Below are 9,735 nucleotides of genomic sequence, written 5' to 3'. Positions count from 1 at the left end.
GGCAGCAAAGGAGGTTCATGACCAGCAGGCAGGCTTTTTACTGGCCTATACCTACAAAACAAATATGCAGAGCTATAGCTGGCCGATTGCCAGCCTATCAGGAATTGGTTAGAGTGGCTTGTCTGCTGATCAATCAGCTTCATAAACTGACCCACATCTCCACAGTGCAGCAGCCGTTTGAGGTGGAGCAATGTCCCTAGCTGTGGTTTGTCAATGATCTGTGAACTCAGACATAACAACAAACCACAGTTAGCATAAACTGTGGCTTGCAAATCAGCTTCAAGCTGTGGTTTCCAGTCCTGGTTTGTTAGCTCAAAACAAACCAGTGTTTGTTGGCACCATTTAGAATTCAAATATTAAAACAAATCATGTCTGAATCCAGCTATTATGTCTCATAAAGGTGACCAAATACCTGGGAAATTAAATTTGTGAATATGGTTATGAATTTGGAAATGAGGCTTCTCGATTGCTTGCCCCTGCTCTTTTTAAAAGGGCAACCAAAAAGTCTTATTAAATGTGTTCACAATGATAAAGGTGCTTTGTGTTAAGAGCTAAGGCCATTAGGAGGGCATTTGCTCATTTCTGCACATCTTTGTATTCATTTGATAAATTGCTGGAGTCATCTATTGATGATTTTCCATCTAAAGTACATCTCGACAAATTGTCAGACAAACACAGGAATCTTTTAAATTGCCTGGTGACAGAGGAGGAGGTAAAAGACTAAATAAGGGAAAAGCTCTGGTTTCTGATAGGTTTTGGTGGGACTTCAATAAAGCATTTAGGGACTAACTACATTTCTCAACAGGGACGCGAGTGGCTCTGTGGGTTAAACCACAGAGCCTAGGACTTGCTGATCAGAAGGTCGGCGGTTCGAATCCCCGCAACGGGGTGAGCTCCCGTTGCTTGGTCCCTGCTCCTGCCAACCTAGCAGTTCAAAAGCACATCAAAGTGCAAGTAGATAAATAGGTACTGCTCTGGCTGGAAGGTAAACGGCGTTTCCGTGCACTGCTCTGGTTTGCCAGAAGCGGCTTAGTGACCCGGAAGCTGTACGCCGGCTCCCTCGGCCAATAAAGCGAGATGAGCGCCGCAACCCCAGAGTCAGTCACGACTGGACCTAATGGTCAGGGGTCCCTTTAACTTTACATTTCTCAACAATATTCTCAATGGAGACCCCATATTCCAAGGGGAAATACAAAGCCAAATCAGACATTGTGGATAATGAATGTTTGGATGGGAAATGCATGAAGATCAAGGCAGCAAAGAACAAACTGAAATTAAATGAGATTTGACAAGAGTGCTGGCTGACACACCCTTCAGGCTCTGTATCCAGCAGGACTCTTTAAAAATAAGAACTATCTGAGCAAACGAAATACTCTTTCTCTAAAAGCAGTCAGGACAGTCCTGAAATTTTTTAGAAAACTGAATGACTCTTTTGTGTGGTTGCCAAATGTGTTAAGTCTAAAACTTTACTCTAAAAGAAATTGGGTTGGTGAGGAGAGAAAGCCCCCAGTTAAATATTAGCTTTATAGTATATTTTGCTATAGAATGGTGTATAAGGCTGGACATGTTTTGCTGCTAAAGCTAGCTGATTTGCTTCTTTTCTTAACCAATGCTCATGCAAACAGCTCAGTTCTTAAACTGCTCTTTGAGTGGGTATATGTTTTTTTGGGTTTTTTATACTGAGGCTGCATGAGTACTCCTTTTTTATTATATACTCTAGTATTATGCTTGGATTACGGACATACAGAATAATTGAAAGCACACTTCCATGGCCTCATGAACATATGGCTCTTTGCAGCAGGGTTAACACAGAGAAGGCAAATAATAATGTAGAAAGCCCAAGGAGAGGAAAAGCCTGGAACCAAAATGTTTGCAATTAGCATCATTGACTGCACATGCTGGCTACAGTTCAGTCCTTGTGTGAGGGGGTACAACAAAAGGGTCGCAGCTGTTTAATTCAGCCCCAAAGCTAATCGTTTGTGATTTTGCAATACTGGCATCGGCAACACCTCTGTTTGCCCGGCTGCTGTCCCCCAGGGAAACCAGCACTTTACCACTGAATCAAACCAAATGGCAATTGGGTTTTCCATGGATTGCAGTTTGTTCTGATTCAGCAGTAAAGAGCATGTTTTTCCAGGGGAAAGCTATGGGACAAGTGAAAAACCACTCGGACCCTTGCCTAAAAAGCACGAGACAAACAGAAAACCACTTGAACCCATGATTTCTAGGCACGGGGCAAGTGGAAGTATGGAGGAACCCTCAATCTTAATTAAGGCTCAATATTAATTAATTAACCCTCAATACTAATTAATTAGCTCCTCTGGCAGGAAACAACACTCACCTCGAGCTGTCCATTCTGCAGACAGCAGAGCTGAAGGCCAACACACCCTGACCTCAGACATTGGCCAAGAGAACTGGAATCTGCCTCATAACGAATCACTGGTCCATCTAGCTCTGTATTGTCTAAACCAGGCATGTCCAAAGTCTGGCCCAGGGGCCACTTGTGGCCCCCGGGCTGGTTTCAAACAGCCCCCCAGGCAATTTTGAAAAAGCAAACTCTTGTGGCCCCAAGCACCTGCCCACCAAAGCCATTTCCTTTTTGTGGGCTCGCCACGAGCTCTCCCCTCTGTACAGGGGGCGTGGCTAGCCCCCACACCATTAGGGAGTCCCCGGTTGCATCACTCCTTGGGTTGACCAATGTAATAAATACTATAGTACATGTTCAGGATGTTGATGCTGCAGTGATGGTGGTGGGAGAGGGGCGGCCGCTGCCTTGACCCAGATTTATGTATAGGCTAAGTAGGCTGAAGCCTAGGGCCTCTAAATCTAGGTGGCCTCACCAGCCTGCCCTCAACCCAGTGCCACAGTCTCCCCTCTCCAAAAATTGCAAACCCAAGACTTCAAGCGAGGCAGGGCAACTCAAGCCCCTAAATCTAGTGGGCCTCGTCAGCTTGCCCACTCCCCAGTGCCGCAGTCTCCCCTCTCCCAAAATTTAAACACAAGACTTCATGCAAGGACAGGGCAACTCGGGCCCAGCAACTATGAGACTCAGGGCTAGCCATTGGGGCCCAATTTGAGGCACTGGGGCACAACTTGAATTTTTTTTTTTTGTAGGGCCCCAGTTCACAGCCAAATCTGGCCCTTTTTGAAAAGTTGGGACACCACTGCTGTAGAGCTGATAGCCAGGCCTGCTGCAACAAATAGCTGTGCAAGCCTTTGGGAGGCAGAGACATGAGAGGGCAGCAGAGGAGTGAGGGAAAGAAAGAGAGACAGAGGCCAGTGTTTCCCACAGCACCGCTGATCACCATTCAAGGCACCCCAGGGTGCCCACAGCACACTGGTTGAAAACCACAGTCATTGGGGTTCTTTCCACCTGAAGATGGAAGGGGAAGAGGGTGGATTTATCCCTAACTACATGCACATTTAAGAACTTGCACAGTTTCCCTCTTCTTTTTGTCAAAATCATTCATTAGCCATTAACTACTTCTTAGCATAAGTGGGTGTGGAAGTTGGCTCCAAATTTCAACAATTGCAAATGCTGAGGTAGTGGATCCAATGGACAATAATTTGGGGAAATTCCAGCAACACCACCCATTCTGGGACAGAAAAAAAACTATTCTTCTGTTGCTTCAGTAAGACATGACCACAGCAAGACATAAGGTCACACATAGAGTCACACTGATGGATTAATAATCAAGGGATTGGGTTCACCTCTTGTAATGGAAATAGAACAAGGAAACACAGATTAGTGTTGAGTGCTGACTGTTCAGTGTGGATGGGCCCACCCAAGTGGTGTGAATGACTTAATTCTGCTCCCTGGGTTCTTTCACAACCCACATGTAGATAAGAAGCTATCAGGGCTGTGGAACCTTTTCACTGCATGGAACAAAATAATAGGGGGGGGGGGGGAAATGAGGCAATAAAATATTTATTAGTTTGCGAACCAGCATGGTAACGTATCAAACCAAGGCCAGGTAAACAAGGCTCTGGTCTCCGTTTATGTGCAAATTACTGACTCTATTAAATGGGAATAATATTGATCTCTAGCAGACAATGCTTTGGGGAAAAGATCTTGGTGCTGCGACAATAAATGTATTAATATAGGCTCTGTATTTGTTTTGTTTTTATTTATTTATTGCATTTCTATCCCACCTTTTCTCTAAAGAGCTCAAGGTGGCATACAGGATTCTCTTCCTCCCCATTTTATCCTCAAAACAACCCTGTGAGGTAGGTTAGGTTGAGAAACTGTGACTGGCCCAAGGCCACCCAGTAAGCATCATGGCTGAGCAGAGGTTTGAACCCTGGCCTCCCAGGTCCTAGGCCAACGCTCTAACCACTACACCACACTGCTGCATTATGCACACTCCCATTTACACTACATCCATTGCACTCCCACTATTAGTTTGGGAAGCAGTATTCACATGGTGTTAACCACAGTCCATATCTATCCCATACAAGGAACAAGGTTATTTTTTATTTCTTTAAGCTTGAGTGCGTGCTTGGCAGGGCAATTGGGGGTTGCGGTTTGGCTGTGATGGAAGGTTGCAGTTTGGTCGCCCCCCAAAATTTGCCCTACCTTGGAGGTCGTCTTCCCAACGAAAGCTCAACAACTTCAAGGTTGTCGTCCGTCCCCCATGTGATTTCTTAATTTTGGGTTTTAAAAAGCAGCGGTCATATTATACATGGGGGCGTCTTGTACATGGAAAAATACAGTATTTCTTACACCCTTGCAACATCACCATTATTATTATTTCAGGTCAGTTTTGTGTTGAGGCTTGGCTGGACAGTTCAGATAAGTAATATTTGGCAGGATGCAGACCGTACTTGGCCCATGGCCCGCCAATGACATAGGAAAACTGATGCAACATTCCCCTCCAAGAAATAAACAAGCCTTGTCCACAGCCAAGTGTCTTGAACGGCACAATGCAGATCTGAGGGAGCAAAAACTAAACCTTCCCACAAACTGTGAGGTAGATCAATATAATTATCCCCATTAAACAGACCAGAAGTTAAAACTGAGGAACTGTCTGTAAAACTGTAAAACCTGGCATGATCATTTTGTGTTAATTTTAAAGGATGAATGAAGATGAGTCTGGAGGAGCTATGGCAACACAGAAATCTAAACAACATAAAAACCTCTCGACCTGGTTCCCTATAAATGTTTGGGACTACAACTTCCATCGGTTTCAGCCAGGGTTGTTGGGTATTGTAGTCCAAAACATCTAGACAGAACCAGATTGGGAAAGGTGGCTTTAAGGCTATAATACAATAGCTTGTAGTAGTATTTTATGAAATAAACTATTCCTTTTACTTTGCTGTCTGTTTAATTATTGTATCACTTCTAATTCCTGGCAATCAAAGGTCTTGTAACAGGCAACTATCTTTGCAGTTTGGTTCAAAACAAGATAACGTTGAAAACTGAAATACTTAAAGCACTGGGAAGCGTTGATAAATATTCTGGTATGCTATCCTCTCAGCAGGAAATTGATAATCTCCTTATTTAATTAGATTGGTTACCACACCACACCAAAGGTTTGTTCCACTTTGAAAATCAACGTGTCTCTAAAAGTTCAGGAAACAAAGATAAGACATCTCGTCCTACGAAGTTTTAGCTGTTTCTTTCTTGAAAGAGGATGGTTTTAAAAAATGAAACAAAAACAAAAGCACAACTGTATGTCTGGTGCCACTGGAAAGATTTCAGGCAGATAATTAATTACACAACGGACTGTAATTTTGTCCAGGTTTCTTGAGGTCTCTCTGTACCAGTGGTACTTGCTTTGCAACATCTTGGAACATGGCCTAACACTATGTGCTGGGGATGCCTTTATTGGGCCCCAGATTGTGTGGATTCATGGAAACAATTCTGAAGTAAAGTGAAAACAAACCAGAATGTTGTGACATTTTCACTTATGTACTCTCTATTGTGAGGGCAAAACTAGTTACCAAGGAGGAAGATACTTTTTCTCTTCTTCTTGCCATTTGAACACACTGACCATTATTTTATCTTAGCAATCATTGTCAGCTTAGCCAGCTAAAAAAGAAGGAAGTTTTGCTGTGCTGTGTCAAAGGTTAAACCTCAGGCTATCTGTTTCGCTTCTTTTCCTGTGTGTGAAATCCAATTCGAAAAGCTCTGCAATGTGGGCTTAGATGTAGGAGAGACTGTCAGCCCCTCATCCCTGCTCAGGGATAGTCTACTTCCTCTTTTCCTACTGTTTTGATAACAGTAGGAAAAATTAATAAAAATATATATTAGGGGGGGGTTATGTGGAGGGGAGACTATGCCTGCTGGCCACCACCCCCCATGTTGGGCCCTGAACCCCATCCCCATATTAGAAGGCAACTTGCTGTATACTAGGAGTCTACCCTGGCAGGTGGAATCTTGATTGTGCAGCCCCACTCATCCCAAACATGCAGAACTTAGCCATATGGGTGAACGACCCAATAGCATTTTGGTGCTCTCCCTATGTGAATGCTGCCAGATTAAAAAAATAGAAAAATGGACCAAACCAAATACCTTTTCCATTGCATTCACCAGTGGGTTTTGACAATTTTGCTTATGGAACTGTAAGCATGCATCAGGTTTTCTCTGAAATTTCAGGCACTCTCAAATTTTGTTTCGGATTGTCAGCATTCACATGTGAAATGTTGGCATTCACCAAATTTCAGAAAGTCACTGTAACACGTGCTAATAATTATGACTCAACCAGGGACAAGTTATATACCATGAACAGATGACACTCATGGAAATTGTGAACGGAACACACTTTTTCTGAACATATGTTTTCACAATCTTTCAGACCCCATTTCCCTGGAGTGGAAGTGACTGTTCATCATTTAACGAAAGCACAAACATTTTTAAAACAGATGTGGTCAGGTGAAAAGAGATGAGATTTGAAAGCAAAATTTTTTTGGCAGAAGATGGGACACGCAGTCAGAATCCTTCTCTGAGCCCTTGAGCGTATCAGCTGTACTGTTCGGCTTGCTCTACTGCATCAAGAAGTACAGCCATCTCTTTTGATCACATGGACCGAACCCAAATTATTTTTATTCTATTCCCATTTATATCAGACAAGGCCTGCTGGATTGAGCCAAAGGCCCATCCAGTCCAACAATCTGTTCTCATAGTGGCCAGATGCCTATGGAAAGCCCACAACCTTCAGGATAGCAGTGAAACAGAATTTGTGTTATGTTAGTCCAGGAACTATAGTGTTCTGTGGTCCTCTTGTCAACTGCACAGTGATATGAAATCTCCATCCACACACTATCCCACACAACCCACATGAAAGCAAGCTGGCTACGCATGAGAACATCCAGAGGACTTCTTTCCCACATGCTGAACTCGGCCCAGATCCACTCAAGCCACACATTCATTGTGCCAGCTGGATAAGTCATACCCTGGAGCCAGCATGGTACCCTTTAAACGTTGTTGGACTACAATTTCCTACCATCCATCAGTGCCAATGCTCAGGGGTGATGGGAATTTTAGTCCAACAACTTATGGAGGACATCGTGTCATCTAACCTTGCTCCGTGTGAAGAAAATTAATGCTTCCCTAGCCACAGCACATTTTTCCTGGCCAATGTAGTTGAAAAGCTAACAAGTTTTTGCATCATACTAAGGCCGATACTCAGAGGATTTAGTAACGAATAACTGGAAGCAGAAATATTTTGGGCATTATTTTCTGGAAAACACAAAGGACATTTATTTGTGGGGCAGGATTTGAAATCTTCCAAGTTCATTGACATTTAGATGACTTCAGTGGGATTAAAAGGTTTCTTAAAGACTACTTGATGTCCTTGGAGGGAGGGAGAGAGAGAGAGAGAGAGAGAGAGAGAGAGAGAGAGAGAAATCACACACGACACTAGAAACTGCCAGAGTTGGTATGTGCTTAAAAATAGTTACAAGTCATTGGAATTCAGTGAGAAGATGTTGGAGAGAATTACCAGAAAAGACTGTCCCCAAAATGTGTTAGTGGTGCTGTTCAGGGAAAGATGTAAAGAAAATATTAATGAATATTACACAATCGTGTAGAGACAACCAAGCATGGAATTTACTGTTCCTTGATTGGTCAGCAGAGGAGTATGAAGGACATTTATTATTAATTATTATTATTATTATTATTATTATTATTATTATTATTATTATTATTATTATATTTAGGCCTTAATTTACTGCTCATCACCATACCATAGTAGTTACAGGGTGGTGTCCAATAAAATGCAACAATACATAATAAAATCATTAAAACTAATTCATATCAAATACACACATAACTAGTATAGTGTCAGTATCAAGGCAGAACTGACCACCAATTTATGGAATTTAATATGAGATTGTTTTTTCATCATGGAAATCTCAGTAACTGACCAGTTAAATGTTGCATGTATTAGTTCCGACACTGCTTTTATGGTAAAAAACTGAGGTACCAGTACATATATCTTAATAAAAGTCTTGTGGGTGCCAGCACAAACTGGATGCCATGGGCAGGAAGAGAGAGAGAGAGAGAGAGAGAGAGAGAGATGATGGAGTCACCAAAAAAGCACTGAGCTGTAGCAGACTAAGCAAAAGCAAGAAAACAGTTTATATCTCTTTACTCATGCCCTTATTTACTTATTCAATTGGTCCACCATTGGTCTTTTCACTTGCTTCTTTGTTGGCACATCCAGTGCTAGTATTTATTTTCCTTTTAGCATCTTTGAGCTTGAGATGTTTGGTAACGGCATGCCTTAAAAAAACAAAACCCAATTGTCTATTTCCTGTATTTTTGATTTTCAGCTGTCTATAGCTATTTTGCAGATATAACAGCATTATGATTAAAGTCCATTTGAGAGACTGCAGACAAGAGAACTCATGCTCATGCATCCTAAGGAACAAGCTATAGAAAGCCCTCACCTACTGGTTCCCTGTGAGACTGGAAGCTCTGATGGGTACAAGGAATACTGCGATGGAAAGGGTAAACCCATGCAGGTCAATTAGGAGCACAAAGCTGCCCCCTTCATCAAAGCAAGCAAGTAAGCCCTGACAAGCACTAGGGACAGGGCTTTCTCAACCCACGTATGCTATGGAACCCCATCCCAAGGGATGGTACACAAGCTGTCCCAGGCTTTGAAACCCCACAGGTTTGAACAGATTTTCATATAAATGCTTTCTTTGGTTAAGCTGCTGTTTTGTTTATTTTTTACTTCTGTAGCTTTGGGAATGTAAATATCCCTGTTAATGCCAACGCGTGTTGTGGGTGGAGAAATCTCCACTCTCATCACAGTGCGGGCAGAGGTGGATTTAGGACTGCGGTTTGGGCGCACTGGGCGCACAGCTTTGTGTGCACTGCAGGGGACACCACAACTGTAATTGAAATATACTCAGAGTCACAAAGTGATTTCATGCTCTTTATTCAGCTCATAGTGGTGAGGAGGAATGAATGAAAGTCCCCTCACAGTATCTGCTTTATATACATTATTTACACAATAGGCTGCCCATGATTGGCTAATTCCGGAATTCTACTGTAAGCCAATCAGGTTGTGGATTCACTTCTATCTGGAGCAGGATTGGGTGGTTCCTGCCAACCAATCATACTGCTGCATTGTTCTAGGACCAATCAGACTGCTGCATTCTGAATCCTATTGTTCTAGGACCAATCAGACTGCTGCCTTTTGGATCCTATTGTTCTAGGACCAATCAGCCTGCTGCAGTTTGGATCCTATTGAACTCAGTACATAACAGTAATTTAGATTGGAG

The sequence above is a fragment of the Podarcis liolepis genome (genome assembly GCF_965112155.1).
Source record: "Podarcis liolepis genome assembly, chromosome: 9".
NCBI classification, from domain to species: domain Eukaryota; kingdom Metazoa; phylum Chordata; class Lepidosauria; order Squamata; family Lacertidae; genus Podarcis; species Podarcis liolepis.
This window is presented reverse-complemented; position numbering follows the sequence as displayed.